Source organism: Phoxinus phoxinus, assembly GCF_949152265.1.
Source record: "Phoxinus phoxinus genome assembly, chromosome: 10".
In the NCBI taxonomy this organism is placed as follows: domain Eukaryota; kingdom Metazoa; phylum Chordata; class Actinopteri; order Cypriniformes; family Leuciscidae; genus Phoxinus; species Phoxinus phoxinus.
Window position 1 is genome coordinate 34,217,855 of NC_136885.1, and position 19,926 is coordinate 34,237,780.

The following is a 19,926-nucleotide window of genomic DNA, read 5'->3' on the forward strand; positions in this document are numbered from 1 at the left end:
CGAACAGGACATCAGAGGAAATGTGAGTTTGTTCGGTGGCACCATCCTTTATAGTTTCCAAATGACATTTCTGTTCTTATCTATTCAGGTTTCGCAAAATACGCTTCAATTTCCTCTGCAAATGGAGAATAGTGTGCATGTGCTACTACTGCTGCCAAATTCTTTTATTTTTAAATTTTTTAGTTTTCATTCAAATTTAAATTTTTAGTAATTTTGTTGGGCTTTTGTTCAAGCTTCTCTTTAGCGTTAGTTTTAGTCATCTTAGAACTTGAACTCATTTTATTTCAGTTAGTTGCCAAGGCAGAATTTCTAATTTTCACGAATTTCTAACATTTAACGAGTTTGTTTGCCCATAAAATCTTTAAGATGTGACCCTGGACCACAAAACCAGTCACATGGGTAAATTTTTTGTAATTTGGATTTACCCATAAGAAAGCTGAATAAACGAGCTTTCCATTGATGTATGGTTTGATAGGACAATATTTGGCAGAGATACAACTATTGAAAATCTGGAATCTGAGGATGCAAAAAAATCTAAACATTGAGAAAATCTCCTTTAAAGTTGTGCATTTATGTTCACGATTGTGCTGCATTCACTCACAAAAATACATGTTTTATATATTTACGGTAGGAAATTTACTAAATATCTTCATGGAACATGATCTTTACTTAATATCCTAATGATTTTTGGCATAAAAGAAAAATCTATAATTTTAACCCATACAATTGGCTATTGCCACATATAGCACAGTATATAACCACATATAACCGTGCGACTCGAGACTGGTTTTGTGATCCAGGGTCACATGTTCGGTTAAACTTATTTAGCCTGCTGTCCACTGAAGAGGGGCTCGATGAAGCAGCTTTAACCCGAGCTCTGATATACCCCCACAGTGGCTAAATGTAGGATGATTACGAAGGGCAAGATACCTAAGATGAAGGTGGAGCTGGGGAGGTGGAGGGACGCTGGAACAGAGAGAGGTAAGCGGCTTCTTATATACTCTGGCGTTTGATTGAAAGATTACTCGCTCTAGCCTGGCTCCGCCCTCCTACGTACTTCCGCTCAATTTTCATTTTCCTTCAGTACTACGTCTGGGTTTGTGGTATATTCTTTGGTTTTCTCCGGTCAATTTTTTACCGGTTCAATCAGCGAACAGAGGGAGTTTCTGAGAACGATGACGTTGAGGTCGTGTGCTAGTTTGAGTTGAAGTTTCGTCACGACCAAACGTTAGCGAATTAAATGTATGAGAGTCTGGTAGGACCAGGCTAGGCTCGCTCCTCCCTAATTTACGTTTAGGAATTTAAAGAGATTGAAAAGAACCACTGAAAAGAAAAGCAATTGCGACTTTTTATCTCACAATTCTGACCTTTTTTCTTGAAATTCTGAGAAAAAGTCAGAATTGTGAGATATAAACTTACAATTGCGAGAAAAAGTCATAATTGCGAGATAAAAAGTCAGAATTATCTTTTTTAATTGTTTTATGCTGTAGTGGAAAAAAGCTTCCATATTTATGTGACTATCATAAGCAAAAATTCCAGGTGATTTATCATGGTATGTGTCAGTCAGCTACAGGACTTCATATCTCACAATTGTGACTATTTCTCATAGCTGTAACTTTATATCTCACAACTGCCACTTTATTTGTCATAATTACCACTTAATATCTCACAGGGTGTCTTTACATCTCACAACTGCAAGTTTATTTATGGTAAATGAGGAATTATCTATCATAAGTGTTTGCATTTGTATCCATTTGATAGACAATGGGAACATACACATACACATACACACACTCGTGCACAAACACACACACGGGTGTTTACATATGCACAAATAAAACTACACACAGAAATCATACTGTGATGCGAACCGAGCAGGACATGAGAGGAAATGTGAATTTGCAGGTGGCAAAAACAACGTCAAATTCCTTTTTAGTTTTCAAACGCCATTCTTGTTCTTATCTATTCAGTGTGCAAAATACGTTCCAATTTCCTCTGCAAATAGAGATTAGCGTGCTATCGGGACAGAGGCCTCTCTCTCCCGGCGTGGCTCCGGCGAATATGGCTCCAGCGTCTTCCAGTTCTGCTCATAATCCCCGTCATAACCGCCACTGTCCCTCATATCTGCCGGACAATATTTGGTCATCCTGCCTTCGAGGTTTAATATACGAGACACAAGTGCAGTCAAGAGTTAAGAAGCACCCGGAAGGTCTTGGTGTTTAACGTGCATGCGAAGCCAGTGAACCGACAGCTTGCCAAGTGTGATTGGAGAGAGGAAGAGAGGAAGACAAAAGGAGACGGTGGATTTTAAGCAGAGCGGCATGTGATGGCCAAACGCTGGGCTTTTTTAATTTGAGAGGGAGCCACGGCGGAGGCGCCCCAAATTGCTGAGAGTAATGAAAAGAAGCGTGGGCTGCATTGTCATGCACGTCATGGTATCGTACACAAATTGCATAAAGCTGCTTTGCATTATCCGCTGAAGTGACCAGCAATGACATTGCTAAATTAAGTTTTCTCGACTTGCGGCACACAAGGGCACGGACTGATTTAAATCAGAGTAATTGCTTAATCATCTTTCATTATTTTCATTATTAATCATTCTTTTTAAAGAAAGCGCTTCTGTGTATGTGTGTATGCATATATGAGCCAGAATGATTTCTGCATTCACAAGATGCTTTGCATGAATACCCACTTTATCTGTTATGGTGGATAATACTTGCATTTTATACATCACATTAGAAATGGAGGGTTACGTTAAGTGTATTGCATGAGTTATATTGCACTATGTCTATGTATATAGACATATTTATGCATGTACTATATACTGAGAAGTATATTAGCATGCTAATTCAAACAGCCTAGGAGTGGCACTTAAAAAAATACAATGAATCAATTATCAATTTATTAAAAATAAATGTACAGTGCTTTTTAAACTGACACAGTTATAAACAAATAAAAAAAAGTTAATTGCAACAATGAAACAATTTTAAATGCAAATTTTAAATTGCTTTTCTAAATCCTACTTTAATCCAGTAAAAATAAAATACCAGCAAAGACGAATGCTGATGAAGATTTTGGGCCCAAGACACACTTTGCATTACATGAATGTAAACAAGATTAATCAAAGATAATATCTCTGGCTGCTTAGAAATTTAAAAAAAAGTGATAATATATCCTGTAAACTGCTGTTTCCTACAGTGCAACGTGAGCTTCCGTTTCCAGTGTGACGAATTAGTCCGCAGCATTTTTAAAGGGGTCCATGATTATTTTTTCCCCTTGTTCATCTTTCTTTAGTGTGTAATGTTGCAGTTTGAGCAAGAAAAAGCTCTGCAAAGTTCCAGTTCTTCTCTATATCAGTGTCAGTGTTTCTGAACTCCTGAAACGCCTCCATTGTAGTCTTGCGTTTCTTCCAGGAACAAACACGTCACAATATTCCTCATTATAATAATTCCTGCCTTATGGTAAGGGGCGGGACATTTCACAAACACGCTCAAAGCACTTGATCAATCACAACACACTGATCCAGCCGACCAATCAGAGCACAGTGTGCTTTCAGAAGTTCATAGAGACAGGAACTAAACAGGGGTGCGTTTCCCGAAACCATCGGGCCAACGAACATTCACAAACAGCATCACAACGTTCTGTGTTTGGACGACAGCTCTCAATCTGTTGCATAGTTTCTTGTTTGCATGTGGACTTATTAATAAATCCTTATCTTGAGCAAAATAAGCACGTTTTTATCACTTCCAAGATGACAGGACAACTAAAATAAGGCATTTAACTCAATGAGGTCACGTTTTCCACTGTATATATATATTTTTATAAACGGCAGGCAATGCACATACGCTGTGCAGTATGATGTTATCAGCATGCAAGTATTGCATTGTGAGCATCCCTGAAATTCTCTGGCTTTAAAGCAAATGTAGTTGCTATGCACTTCAGGGCAGTCAGGACGCATTTTCCTCCTACTCTCTGAACAGCCAAGGTTTCTTCTACTGTTGCGCTTTGTTCTTGATGTATGAGACAACCTTGTAGACGTCCTGACAAATAACAGCACAGGCCAGTATTCCTTGATGTTCTGACATATAAGAGGTTATTGTACAATACAAATATGTTGTAAGTTCCAGATCTCACAACTTCCTTGTTAGTCAAAAAACAGCATTTATTGAAACCAAGCTAAAAAAAATATTTTGTCACATTATTTCTCCAGTGCAACGAAGGTCCGCCTCCGCAGAAGAAGACCGACGCCTACTTGTACATCACTGCCTCTTTAGCCCCGCCCACTGATATGTGCATGTCATGTAGCAGTAAATATAAGACAGAAGCAAACACAGGATTACTTTACATATAACCATAGAGGCTTCTCTGAGGATTACAGGACGTTTTACATTGCCATCCACATAACATTTAGAAAGCGTGGATGAACTTTATTTTTAACGAGGTTTCAGTCAGATCGCATCAGTAAGACACAGTGTGTTGGTTTGCTTTAACTGTGGATTCATTGTTAAACAAGACACAGGCTTTTCAGAAAGATTGAAAATAAAAAAATGATGCAGTGGCGACTATATTGGATCCAACAGTAATGTCACAACACACTTTGTCTGTTACATTTAAATATGCAAAACTGTTACCCAATCATAGCAGTGGGCATTTACTTTTTCAAGTCTTGCATGTGGCACACCTATCAAAACAGTGTGTTTCGCAGAAAGGGTCAAAAACAGGATAGAAAATAGCCTATTATTTCAAAATCAGGATTTTTTTTTTTTTTAAATAAAATTTGACACATTATAAGTGGACATCAGACAACATAATAAATAAAAAAATGGCACTTGACCCCTTTAAACCTAAAGCATTATGGGTAATTCAATTCGAAAATGAGCTCATTTTACCCATTTCCATTTCTTGGACTACTTTGCATCAAGCGGATGATGCATGCACACCGTAAAGTCCCAGTGCATTATGGGAATGGATATAAAACAGAGCGGGTTATTCCCAATTCCCTTTTCAATTCTTATCTTCACAGCTCAATTGGCACCTCAGATTTTAATACCTGGCCGGTTCTGCTCCCCAGCTCGGTGTGTTATATCTCTAGCTGGGTCAACACTCCCATGCCGTATGCACAAATACGCTTGATTATGAAGTGCTCCGTTCTATTTTCGCTCTGTTGTGAAAACCACATCGGTCTTTTCCCAGGGTGTTCCCAGCTGAAATTAAATGATGCACCGGGTTTGCTTACTAGAGTAAAATAAAATTTGGGGCCAGTGAGAAATGCACCTGATAATAAAACAAAACAGACAGGGCATTTAAATAAGAGACTTCTTTCTTTTTTTAAATGATGTTAAAATCACATTAAGTTGTAGTTTGATATCTGCTCTGAGATCTACGATTGCCACAGACATGAGGGTGAATAAATATTCCCTTAAGAAGTCTGTGCAAACGTACTGAGTGAATATACATGCCATGTCCAGACCTGATCTAGATTTTTTATGTACTTGAAGTGTGCACCAAGCATTAGGAAAAGTATTGGATTGGGAGTATCGGCAGACGCTCCAAATTCAATGACTCGTATCAGATTGGGGACACAAAAAACTTGATCAGGACATCCCTAATGCCATGTGCAATACAATGTAAAAACTGCTCAAGATAGGCAGATGACCATAATGCATTGGCTCTTAACACTGCAAAAGGGCTGCAGGAGCGATCATGGATGTGCTATAGGATCCACAACATCACAGTTTCACCATCACAAATCTGTCACAACTCAATCTAGATCCCTACGGACCAAAGACGGCGTGTGAAAACAGCTGTGAAAGAGTCAGTACAAAGTAAAAGTGCCTCAGAGAGTGGCCGTCTGTCTGACATAAAAACAATACATGCATCAAAGTTGCTCCTTGATGCAGTTTCTGAAAAAGTGTCATCAGAGGCAGAGAGAGAGAGCAGTTTATGATGGAGTTAGAAGTGGCCCATACAGGACAACATTTCTGTGTTCATATACATACTAGTTATAATATAAAAGTGTTAATTTAATGTTTAAAAATATAGTTGAATTTAACAATAATAAACTATTTTTAAATGCATTTGCCAAATGTTTTTCCGTATCCATTAGCCAATGAGTGAAAAAATATATAGCATTGAACAGTTCATCATCCGGGCTCCAGACTGCGACCAAATGGTTGCATTTTGTATCATTTTTTCCTGCCCTTGCGACTACATTTTGTTAGAGGTCGCACTGGTGCCACCACCACGTCACCCAACTGATAAGTGCTGCCATTATGAGAAACATGAAACGACAAATGAAACAAAAGCAGAATGAATCCACACTACATGTTTGAGCTGCGCAGCGCAGACGGGTTATCAGCTCGGAGCAATAATAGACAGCGCAGCACAAGCCTAAAACTGGTTTACTCAGGCCAGGTCAAACAGCTAAAACCAGGAGAAACAGTGTGCCATGAACCAGCAAGTTAAAGTCCCTGTGAAGTCAAAATTAGGTATGTGTTCTGAGCTTGTCACACCACAGAAACATGTGTTATTAGCCACCCAGCCAAATTTGAATGATAAAAAAAGCCGGCAAGTACATAAAATATTGAAAAAATGAGCAGTAGTCTCTGCTCTCTAGCGCTGGGGGCGTGTCCGCTGGCTGCGCTGAAACAAACACTCATTGGTGGGCACGCACTGGCGATGATGGCACCAGTTGTCGGCGCGACGGGAGGATGAAGGCCGAGGTGGGAGATAGTCGGTTCGGCCACATTCACCAGTAACAGCGGATTATGAGTGAATCCCAGTTGTCTCCAACTAAAGTTTATAAAACTATCCCGTGTAAAATGATCACTACAGAGGCGGGTATCACTCCTCAGCTCTCCATTAAGGTGGCTCTTTAGAAAATGAATCCACCTCTTCTTGATGAGATCGTTTTTCGGAAATTTAAATAAGGACACAGATCTGTTTTGTACGCATCCAAGTAGTACGCATTTCCGTGACGAAGGCATAGCTAGCTAGAAAACTGTAGGCTGTAACTAATAGTACTGACAGTAACTCGCGATTGACCATCAAACTGATGTGAATGTAGGTGAGGGGCCAGCCTCAGTGGCTCCAGTGCGTCATCAAGTAGGGGCGTGTCCAGGAGCTCAGTGCGTCAGAGCCACCGCTTTAGCCCCGCCCCAAAAAATCCGGAACACAGCAATGGTGAAAAACTGTTTAACGGTCTAACTCCACAATTCAGTACTTCACAGTTCACAGTCTTTGTAATATGTTTTAGCAATACATTTCTAACATTTATAATGTGTTTAGATTTTTTTTTTTAGAATTGCCTTTACAGGGACTTTAAAGAAGGCTTTTCAGTCCACATATCACTAACATTCACCATGCATTTATTGTAGTAACTCTAACTGTAACCATTAGCCTGGCAAGCCAGACCCACATCAAGATGTTTCCTGTTCTGTGAACTCACCATTGGCAGGGCTCAATCCGAGGGGCGGGATAAATGATTGTCTTTCAAATTCCCTCTGCACGCAAAAGGATAGCGCTACAACCAACCAGAGCAACGAACCGTTGTGGCTGAGTGAGTCCCATGCGTTTTCCCACCAGCGGAGCTAGTTGATATAAACTAAAACTCCGAACACATCTTCCTTTTTTAAGAATGACTTCAGTGCCGTTCTTTGTTCTATTCTCAAAGAAAAGCTTAAGTCCTCCTGAGTCGCGGCCAAAGCCGATTCGAAAGACCGCTGTTCGCCAGCAGCCGCCATTCTTTGTAGGGAATTCACGCGGAACCGTCACAACTCTGTCGTCATTAATAATAATAATAATAATATGTTTATTTTTTATAGCGCCTTTTAAGAACCCAAGGTCGCTACAACACTAAAAGCCCTACCACCCACAATAGATAGTTTAAACCTGGGAACGACAAGCAGATTTTCGTTACTAGACGCTTTCCACCCATTTCTTTTTCTACGACTTTGAAACAAAATGCAAAATAAGTATTTGTTAACAAGATAATTCATGCATATTGCATAGAGATAGCAAAGTGATCTGATAAAGCAATTTTATAAGAATTTATGAGCAATTTAAATGAAACTTAAACTGAATTGGAAACCCAAAACAAGACAAAACCTAGTAAAACTGTCAACACTATAACATCCGTGGAGCCGCAGGAGCCGAACCAGCATGGAAAAGCAGTTTTCACTGTAGCGGCTCTTTTCTTCAGATCATTAACACCATGTTGCAGCTCTGGCATTCATTCAACAGCACTTACATTTCATCTCTTGGTCCAACAACTCGAAGCTCTCTTTAGCTCTGTCCTTCAAAGTTAAACGTCTTCCTAAAGCGTCTCTCCCATGTCTAGAGACACCCTCAGCATGCTTTAACTGTTCACTGGGCCTACAACAGATGCATCATTTGCTGCGTTCGGCGCCTCGCCTCAGAGAGGCTTCGGGGCTTGATTCCCTGAGACCTGTGAGACATTAATTCAAACATGATTTGTATCCCCTTGACTTTTACATGCTCTCGTTTGTAATTGCACTTGCTTCTGGCGCAAAGTTATTAACAAAAGCGAGCTGGAGTTCGACGGCGGAGAGCCTCGATGCCTTTGTACCGCACATCTATTGCTCGCTGCCCTTGATGATCAAATAAACACTGAAACTTTTGAAAGCCAAACCATCACGAATGCTGAAGATCTGGAGAAAATAATAAATGTGTGACAATAACCTGCGAAAACAGTCTCGGGAGGAAAAGCATGGAGAAATGTTATTATTATTTTTCTCTGCTGATTGCCAGTATAATGTTACACAAGGTTGGGATCGGTGATTTAACATTAATGATAATTTGTTTTGTTTTTTATAAAAAAAAAGTAACAAATATTTGCGAGCCTGTTTATCCATTAGTCAGTGAAATGTTTTTCAAATAAATATGTATAGTTATATACATATACAATTGTTAATTTGATTAATGTTTTATGTATCAGCTTATATATGTATAGCCTAGTTCAATGCAACAATAAATAATATATTTTTTGCATTTAAAAATAAATACATTTACAAATGAAAAGTGCTTTATCTCATTGCTTTATCAAAAAATAGTTTATCGGTTTCAATATTTTGTGGATTTCTGCAGCCACTTGATTGTAATACCACAGCTGACCACTAGTCAATGAGATGGCATGGGAGAGTCATGCAGACAAAGACGACAACAAAACATGTGGAAGGAGAGGCAGTGGATGAAGAAGAGAAGTGGGCGACACACTGCAACCAATTAAATATTTACAGAGGCACTTCCTTCTGACACCTTGATGATGAAGAGAGGCAGCCCAAGAATTATCAGATGGCTGGAGCCTGAGGCTGGAGAGGATTAAACATTAACTGGCAGATAGATCCTGTTTTTCCACGTCTGATCCCATTAACTCCGGCCGGGCTGCGTGAAGCCCTCATACGAACGCGTCGAGTTCAGATCACCGCTTCCCACCTGCCCTTTGGCCACCTGTCACATCAACACCAGCGCGGCGACACTGACTTCAACCACCTGCTCACCGTTTACTCAAGCATGAGGAAGATCTGAACGTCCTTACTCAAAACACCAGCAGGCCTGGTTACCAATGCCAACTAGACTGCTTAACTTGGCTTCAGAACTAGTTCAGACAAAAATTCTGACATTATTTACAGCAAAGCGGAATATTAGCAGTGAAAATTAGCAGGGGGGGGGGGGATCATGCTAATCAGCTTAGCATGATTTACCCTCATGCTAAGCTATCACATGACTTCAGAGGACCTGGAATTCAGCATCAAATTTGTACGGACAACTTTTATGATGCTTGATATTCAAATTATGGTCACTGCTGAAAAATTATTTTATGTAATGTACAGTATGGTCAATAACTGATAAATGGCAGACATTTTATATATATATATATTATATTCAAAATTATTCAACCCCCATTGCAAATCAGGTTTATTGGCAAAATTGACAGACTTTCAGGTGTGTGCAATGAACAAATCAAACAAAAGTAATTGAAATAGCTCAACACAACTATAACTATAACTATTACACAACAAATGTTTCAAGTTGTTTCCCCAAATTCAACTGAAAATGCAATGTTTAATGACTTCCGCTGATTCAAAAAGATTGAACCTCCTGAATAGAATCCCTTAAAACTGCACACGACACATCTGCAAAACAGATGTTGTCTCAAGCAATCAATGGCTTCATGAGCTGCACCAGGTGTGCTTGAGCTAGAACACATGAACTATCTAAACTGGCTAGCTTCACAAACGAGTGTCACATTTGACTGCATCTTTTGAAATAAGTCAAAAGAATGGTCCAAAAACTTAAGAGACGATATCATCGCCCTTCACACACAAGGAACAGGATACAAAAAGATAGTGCAGGCATTAAATTGAATAAATATTATATACACTACTGTTCAAAAGTTTGGGGTCGGATAGATTTTTAGGCCCGGTTTCACAGACAGGGCTTAGACTAAGCTATTAGGGCTTAGTTTAATTAGGGGATTTTAGTAGTTTGGTAACACTTTATTTTACAGTGTCCTTGTTACATATGTCACATGTACTTGCCATAGTAATAACAGTAAAGTATGGATAATTACATACAACTAACCCTCATCTAAATCTTAATCTTAATCCTACCCTAACCCTATAGTAAGTACATGTAGTTGCTTCATATTAATCAGTACTTAAATGTATAATTACACTGTAACAATGACACATTAAAATAAAGTGTAACCAGTAGTTTTTATAAACGTGCCCTTCGAAAAACAATGCCACTAACATGTTTATAGATATGTCAGTGCAAGTTGCTTTCAGTTAAAACAGCTCAAACATGCATTTTAGTCTAAGACTAGCTTAAACTTTGTCTGTGAAATCGGGGGTTAATGTATTTGAATTTGATCAAAAATACAGTAAAAATAGGAATATTGTGAAAAATTATTAAAATTAAAAATTACTTTTTTTCTATGTGAATATTTTTGTAACATGTAATTTATTCCTGTGATCAAAGCTGAATTTTCAGCATCATTACTCCAGACTTCAGAGTCACATGATCCTTCAGAAATCAGTCTAATGTGATGATCAAGAAACATTTTAGATCATTATCAATGTCATAAACAGTTGTGCTGCTTCATATATTTGTGGAAACTGTAAAATGAGTTCATAAGACCAGCATTTATTTGTAATAGAAATCTTTTGTAAGATTATAAGAGACTTTACGGTCACTTTTGAGCAATTTAATGCATCCTTGCTGAAAAATAATAATAATAATAAAAAAATGAATGAATAATCTAAAGGAACTTTAACTGAACTTTAAGAGGTTGGAGTGTTTCATGGACTGAATTTGTTTAAACGGATCATTAATTCCACTTAGTTCACATCGCGTATTGACTTAGCTGGTGTCGTGAGATACAGATTTGGCTTCGTTTGCAAACAGATTAAAGGATTTTGTACCTCATTTTACACACAGTTTTGTATTGATTACACGTGCAGCCTACTGGGCTATACTGTGCATAAACCCCACCGCACAGTAAACACTGATCACACACCGGCGACTCATAAAACACTCAGCTGTCACGCAGCATTGTTGTTACCTAACGTTCATGTCTTGTTCATACACTCGTCTTCTGTTCATGTAATGCTTGACTGCTCAATTCTCCGGTCATAATTCCCTCTCCACGTATCCGTCAATATACAGCTCCACCACGAGGCAGAGAGACCGCACCAGCTCGATAAACTCCAGAGATCTGTACCATCGAACCGTGCATCTGTCAAAGCAGCTCGCAGGCCCACGTCCCGTAAGACACGTCAGTTTTACCCCCATTTCTATCTTGGATAAAAGCCCAAACCCCAAAGCACTCTGAGATCAATACAGTAGTTAAACTGTTCTTGCCTAGCAGAAAACCTCACACACTCGTACCAAGAGACCAGGCCCCGCGGTATACCGCGCAAACGCATCCCTGCACGCCGGTCATTTTAACGGATTTGTCCAAAAAATGGTTTGAGTCTCTTTCAAAAGAGCCGGATCAAATGGATCTCATGAAACTGATCTCTACACCACAAATGTTATTTCTCGTGCCATTTATATAGCAAAAATAGTTTTTGCGTGCATATGATATGCAGTTTTCGCGTGCATATGAAGGCAAGTTCACACTACAGGATTTTAAAACGTCGGGCTGAACTGTGCGGTTCACACTACATGACTTGCTCTCTGTGAAATCAGGAGTGTTCAAGTTGTTGAGCTGTTCACACCACACGACACAACGTGATTGATCCGCAACAGGAGGTAACGCACTACACGAGTTGACAACAACTCTGTCATCCAACGATTATATCTGGTCTACAAACCACGTTTTGTCACCAAAAAATCACGCGATAAAACGAACCGGAAATGACGCAATACAGCACGCGCGCCACTACCCTGCGAAGAAGAAGAACACAAGTACACAACACGCGAGTCTTTGTTTGAATATGGACGTCAGACAGAAATTAGTGCTGCAAACTGTTTGCGCGATGATTTGCTCTGACAAAAAAAAAAAGTGTATTTTCCCGGTGACCTCAACCCATGCCTTGCTCTGATTGGCTGTAGCTCATGACATCAAATGTGGTTGAGTCGTGCGACAGCTCCGGATATCAAGCATGCTAGATATTAGCATGCTAATCCCCCGCGATTTGCACGCGTTAACAATCCGACCTGTCGGCGAGCTCAACGATTTGGAAATCGGGCTTAAATCGGGCATAGAATCCTGTAGTGTGAACTTGATACGCACTTTATGGCGTGTAATACGCACACACTCCCCACCCCTAATCCTACCCATGGGTTTTCAGTGCGTAGCATATGCACGCAAAAAAGATTTTTGCCGTATAAATGGCATGAAAAATAACATTTGTGGTATAGATACGCACTTGCATGAGATCGTGTTGGATCAACGCACAGTGTTTCGTGGTAAAGTGAACATGCTGCCCGCGTGAAAAATGGTGCGGACCGAAATTCTATTCTTTTATCCAAACATTAGATAAAGCAAAGTGCTGAAAACGCATCTGCAAATTAAATTTTTGAGCAAATGCACATTCATACTCGTGCTGGCATTTAGATCTCATTTGCCTTTTTGTTTAATTTTTGTATGCTGCATAAGCGCTGTGGTGTATCACAATGGAACGAGCTTATTAATGACTCATGCATCCCAATAATTGAATCCTTTGCTGGGGTTTTTTCTACAACACTTGGAGGAAAAACTTGCTGTCTAAAAAATGCTACAGAGAAGTGGCAACCATTCAGAATGATAATGCAATAATTATTTTCATTTTATTTATTTTTCCGTGTTATGGTAAATAAGTTAGGCAAGCATTATCAAATGTGTGTTCCATTTAAAAAAGAAAATCAAAAGAGTCAAATGTATGGTGCAAGTGAATTTGGGTTCAAAACAGTATAATGAACACATATTCTTTGTGTGCATTGTTTGAACTGAAAAAAGGCTAAATGCTGAAAATATAATAAATGCTCTTAAAGGGTTCAATCTATTGCTGTGCTGGTGCAAGATGATAATCTAAAATATTAAAATATGCAGAAACAATTACAGGTAAATGTCAGATAAAGCTCGACTAAAAGAGAAGGAAATGTTAGTGAAAACCACTCAGATTGAATGCATTATTTTATTTTTATTTATTGTTTTATGTTAGCAAATATTATAAATCATTTTGTTTTCACTTCCTGATGCTTTTTTAGCACTCCACTGCAAGTACTGCATGAAATGTATGCTTTTCTTTGTATTTTATCATTCTAATGCAGTTGAATGATGGAGAATGTAGCCTGATGTCGCCTCATAAACCAGCTAACTAATGTTATTTAGTTGCAATTTGGTAAGCTTTATCACTATTCTTTATCATCTTTAAAAAAAAAAACGGTACAAAACAAATAATTTTGCAATAAAGTGCACAATATCGAGCACAATAAGAATGGAAAATAGTATTTAAAATGCTAAAATATTATAAAAGATAGAACAAAATGATCATCTTAAAATATGCAGAAACAATTACAGGTACACTCTAAAAAATGCTGGGTTGTTTTAACCCACATTTGGGTCAAATATGGACAAACCCAGCCGTTGGGTTAAATTTTTCAATTTTAAATGTTAACCCAACGGTTGGGTTCGTCCATATTTGACCCAAATTTGGTTTAAAAGAACCCAGCATTTTTTAGAGTGTATATTTGGTAAATATTAAAAATCATAAGTTAAGGAACATGTTAATAAATTCATCACATGCAAAGTCATCATATGCAACAGTTTCCTGACCTCTTGGTCATTACATCACTTCCTATCTCAGCCAAATATATTGAGAATATACAGTGTGCACGTCCCAGTGGGTCTTCTGCTACCATCTTCACTTTGACATTGATAAATGAAAGTTTCTTTCAGAATTATCTACCTGACACTGATGCAGAGTGTGTCACGCTCATTCTGAATGCGTGTGTGCAATGCCATGTCACGGGGAGTGAGTGTGGGTGGAAGCGCCTGCTCCGGGCATCTGGCACGGCCCACGAGCGGCTGAGGAGCGCTCCTTAAGGAGGAGAGACAGGGGAACGCTGGAGGGCCGGAGGGCGGGGGGTGGGGGGTGGGGGGGGATTCTGCTACCCAGGAGTCTGCTCTGTCTGTATAATTCAGCACTGGCACCAAGAACAAAACCCTGTTACCTCAGGGAGAAGAAACCAACCAACACCTGCTTAGGAAAGAGAGAGAGAGAGAGAGAGAGAGAGAGAGAGAGAGAGAGAGAGAGAGAGAGAGAGAGAGAGAGAGAGAGAGAGAGAGAGAGAGAGAGAGAGAGAGCGCTCCAGGGTTGAAGGGAGGGGCGAGAGGCGTGCAGCAGCGGGACGCTGTCAGGCTGCGGTAAGAGACGGCGAGAAAAGAAGATCCAAGAGAATTAAAAAAACAAAGAGTGTTCAGAATAGCACACTACTATAGTGCACACTACTATACTGCAAATACTATACTGCACTATATTTCTGCACAACCAGTTCAGAGCATATGCTGTGTGCAATGATGCATCCCAAAATGCAATGCTCTTCACTTGACCTTCCATTCCTATGAACCGGAAGTTGCATCATGATTTTCATGAATCATACAATTCTTATACGATTTCTGCTGTATGCATACTGTGCATACGAAGCACATTTTCTGTATGCATGAAATGATGTGCAATACAAAATAAAATAAAACAGTGCTCATTGCTGCATCCCACAAGACAATGCTCTTCACTTGACCTTCTGTTTTTTAAATACGCTGAAAGAGCCGGAAGTGATATCAGAAATGCTTTTCAAATGCAGGACAGTGTACTATCATATTACTTTTCAGCAGTAGGATGCATACTAAGCACATTTTCAGTGACCTGGGGCCTCATTTATAAAACTGTGCGTAGGATCCTTACTAAAAGAGTACGTGCGCCCAAAAGCCAAAAATGGCGTGCGCAAAAAAATATTCAGACTTATAAAACCGTGCGTACGCCAGAACCTGCGCAGAATTCACTTTATAAATCCCACTCAGCGGAAGATTGTGCGCACATGCGTCTCCTCCCCGAAATAACCATATATGGAGCTTACAACGCCTAGTTTTACTATGCATATCCTCATCTGCATATCATTTGCATATGATTATTCATCCACGTGATAACATGTTTAACGGTACAAGACATTAGGAAAATATGAAATACGGATGTGCTGTCACATTACATGAATAAAAATAATTTAGTAGCCTATCCTTGCCTTGTTTTTGAATAAATAAATCAAATAGTGTTAAATACATTTCAGAGAAAGTTTTTCTCAATCTTTTCCTCTGGCCAAATAGTATTTTTAATTGATTTATATTTTTAATGGAAACAGATAGACCTTGTTGTGCATTATGTTTGCACAATCTGCTATTATCATGATAAGCAATTATCTCTGTAGTTAAAACATTAAAACACAGCATGCCAAAGGAAAAGTGTTCAAAAGCATTGCATCCACAACAAATATTTATAGGCTATTTATTGAATATATATATATATATTTTTTTTTTTCAGTAAATGTCATGTAGTTTAAGTGTTTAACTCTATTAATTAGAAAATTAGAATGGCATATTTAATCTAAATGTTTATATCAGAAATAAAACATAGTTTAAATCATTATTTTATTTAAACTGTTACTGTGAACATGCACTGTAGCCTATTTATGATTAGGACTCATAATGAAGATTTACAGTTTTACTTCATCTGCCGTTATATGCGTCAGTTTCACTAAACGGCCCAACGCGCTCGCTGGCGCGGACATTTAAGGTGTGGATATCATAGACAGTATATAAACTGTGGATATTTGCTTCAAGTGATAGGCTTGGTGAGTGAAATTATTTTTGCATTATATTTCTGTAAATGTATAATTTTATTTCGATTTTCTGTCTAAAAGTGACCAAAAAGACATTTAACTCCAGCTCACCATCGGTGTCGCCAAACTGCTCCGTCTCCAAAACGTTCGTACGCATGGGTCAGAGTTTGCGTGCAGGTGCGCACATTTTCCCGTCAAGTTTGTTTTTATAAATCACAACTTATGCGTCGGAAATGGCGTACGCCTCTTTCAGGGCCTGTTTTGTGCGTACGCAGCGGTTATAAATGAGGCCCCAGGGCTGCGTTCCAGTCCAATATTGTCATGCCCTTCACTCGCTAACTTCCCTCCGTCTCGTTCACTCGGACGTACGTCATTGCTTACGTTGCACGAGCGCCCACTACTGGCGGAAACTGCAATTGGAACGAACCCTTGATCACTTGAATCAGCTTTGGAGTTGATTTATTATAATTTTTTTAATTCCCTTAAGAATTTGTTTAATGCAGCATTCATATAGGCCTAGGTGTGTTTGGGTTGTTTTAAATAAATAAATAAATGTATCAATGTATCATAGAGTTGTTTGTTGTGGAGATCTGTGGTGACGTCACAACCGTACTGCATTGTGGGACATATAGGTGCCTGAAGTGTACTTACAGTTTGAAATAGACTCGCTCCCTGGGTCAAAATCGAGGGAACGAGGGTCTGTCCATATAAACCTCGTCACTTCATGAAGTGGAAACGCACTTCAAAATGGCGGCAGGGATTCCCCCGAGGGAAGTGCTTAGGGAAGTTCTCAAGTGTGTGTCTAAAAGTGGACTGGAACGCAGCCCTGATGTGCAGTTTTTGTCAAAACGTGCAGTTAAAAAAAGAGCTCAATGCTTGCAAAACCGTATCCCACAATGCAATGCACCGGACTTGACCTTTCATGTCAAATATGACGAATAAACCAGAAGTGATATCCGACATGATTTTCATTTCTATCATACTACAATTTTTTTTAAATCTAAATGAAAACAAAACTGAGTTTATTATTTTTGGCCCCAAGGAAAACTGTGTTTTTGATCTTGATCTTGGCTTTCTCGCCCCGTATGTAACACAAAGTGTGCCAGGAATCTGGGCTTTCTATTTGACTCCAGCTTAAAGTTTGACAAACAGATTTCAGCTGTTGTCAAGTCATGCTTCTACCGACTTCTCCTTCTCAGTAAAGTGAAGAAGCCCATTTTATCAAGGAGTAATTTGGAAACAGTATTCATGCATTTGTTACGTCTAGGCTTGATTACTGGACTTCTCTGTATTATGGCATTTCTCAGGCTTCCATCTCTCGTCTGCTGGCACAGAACGCCGCTGCTAGACTGCTTGAAGGGAAACGAAAGTACGACCACATAACACCTATTTTAATGTCTTGCACATTGAGTTCAAAATTGTATTATTTGTCTATAAAGCCCTGAATAATTTGGCAGCTCAATACTTAACAGTGGTGTTCAATTACCTCTCCCAATGATCCGACTTATCCTCATACGTGAAGAATTTCTTATCTTTATTTACATGGGACGGGTAAGTCCACGGAGGCTTCCATGTCGTTCCTCCATCTTGAAAAACTATAATAGCAGAGAGGGACAAAAAGCACTAGCCTAGCTCAACGCGTGTTCGTCCAGAGCCGGCGTCACGTGACTGACACTGAAGCGGACGAGGAGAAAGGCGTAATGCTTGTAAATTTGAAAGGTTGCACTGCACGGTACTTCATAATTCAGGATCATACTTATGCCGAGCCACAGGAGAAATGCCAAAATTTAATTTAAAAGGAAACGTGACCGGCGAATTCAAAAACCGCGGGTAAATAATGGGATAGCTTTACCCAGGTGGAAAGAGCGAATGAAGGAGAAAGACTTTGAAAGGGACTCTGAAGTTTCCTGCTTTCTTCTCGACGGGTAAGTCAATGTTACGCTCTAAGTTACAAGCTTTTTTTTCATTGCTTGGTTGTGTAACTCATTATATAGGCAGCATAACAGTAGAACATGTAACGTATAGATAAACTCGACGAAGGGCTATTGTTGTCATCGCTTCTTGGTACATAACGGCTACCGTAGTTGCAACACACGTTTGAAAAAGCGAGGCGCTAGAGAGCACTATTCGCTTGAATGCAAAATACAATTTCACCGCTAGATGGGAGTAATTCCTACACACTGTCCCTTTAAACATGTCATATACTATAGTTTTAAATGTTTTTTTTTCTTCTTTCAAATATTGCATTAAAAAAATGATTGCTTTTGATATTCACTAAGTAGAAAAACAGTATTACATTCAAGTAGCAGGCAGAATATACATAGTAGTGTGCTAGTATGCTATTCCAAACATGTGCTTAATTTTCATTCCTCACGAGTAGTTTGTTTTTTCCACTGCTGATCATGCCATACAGAGCACAATAAAGCTCTTGAAGCTAATATTAATTTGAACCCTGGACGTTCAACATTGATCTTCAACATAATTCTCTCCATCAAACTTCAAACACAAGCGCTGCCACTCCAGAACGCCGTCTGAGCGCCGAGAGTTTCCTGGCTGTCTTCCAGTCGGAGCTCTTGTGTTGTAGTTGGTGTTGTTGTTGTTGTTTGCGTCTGCCTTCTGCCGGTTTTGTTTTGCATGGATGAGACGAAACACTTGGCGTTGCGACGGGCTCAGTTACACAAGCGTGCGCTTCCCTCGATGACTGTGTTTGCGGAAGCAGAGTTTCTCAGATGAGCCACACACACACACACACACACATTCAGCCAAGTGGCCCTCATAAGAGAGCCGTCGAGAGGCATGGCATATTTTTGGGTTTTGCTTTTGAGGCGACGGCGCATTAAAGGGCAGCGATCGATGGAGGGCCATTTAATCTGCTCTCAGAACTTGGCTTAGTGTGGCTGGGCAACTGAGATCACAATTCCTACCGCCTCCGTCTTTCGGACAAGAGACGTATCAATGTCTCGCAGCCTGGCCGCGGATTTGCGCGGGAATCTGAGCGTTTGTGCCCGCGGGTGATGATGTCATTGAGTGGCGGGACTGTTCATGAAACACAAAAACTACTACAATTGCCGATTGCAAATGCCCAGTTTCAAAAAACAGATCATGGATTGTGTATAATTGTGTATTCGTGGGGATTTTTGTACCACATTATAAAACAGCTCACGGCAGGGATGATCTAATAAACAGGAAGCATTTCCAATTTGTCAAGCATGGAGTTTTATTGGATAATGCACTTACATATATTATTTTTTAGTTGTCGTTGCGGTTGTTATCAATGGAGAAAGTCTCACTGGAAGTTCACGTAGCTCTTAGACAAAAGCTTCATGGCTTGTTATCCTAGTTCAGGGGTGAGGAACGTTGGGTCAGGAGGGCCATTGTCCTGCAGAGTTTAGCTTTAATTTAGTTTAGTTTAGTTAAAAAAACTCACCTGATTGTAGCTTTAGTGACCCTGAAGACATATGCTAAGTTTCCATCCACTCTTCAATCGAATTATCTGAAGTTCGGTAAAAAAACTCATGCGAATTAAGCTGGTGAAAGTGTGTTTCCATCCAACGGCTTTAAAGCGAATAAAAACCCTGTGTGTAA

At 39.5% G+C, this 19,926-nt stretch overlaps 1 protein-coding gene across 1 annotated transcript in view; it reads right to left on the reverse strand.

The window, feature by feature from the left end:
- Positions 1-19,926, reverse strand: part of iglon5 (IgLON family member 5) — a 198,797-nt gene that overhangs the window by 36,585 nt on the left and 142,286 nt on the right. The window lies entirely within an intron of this gene.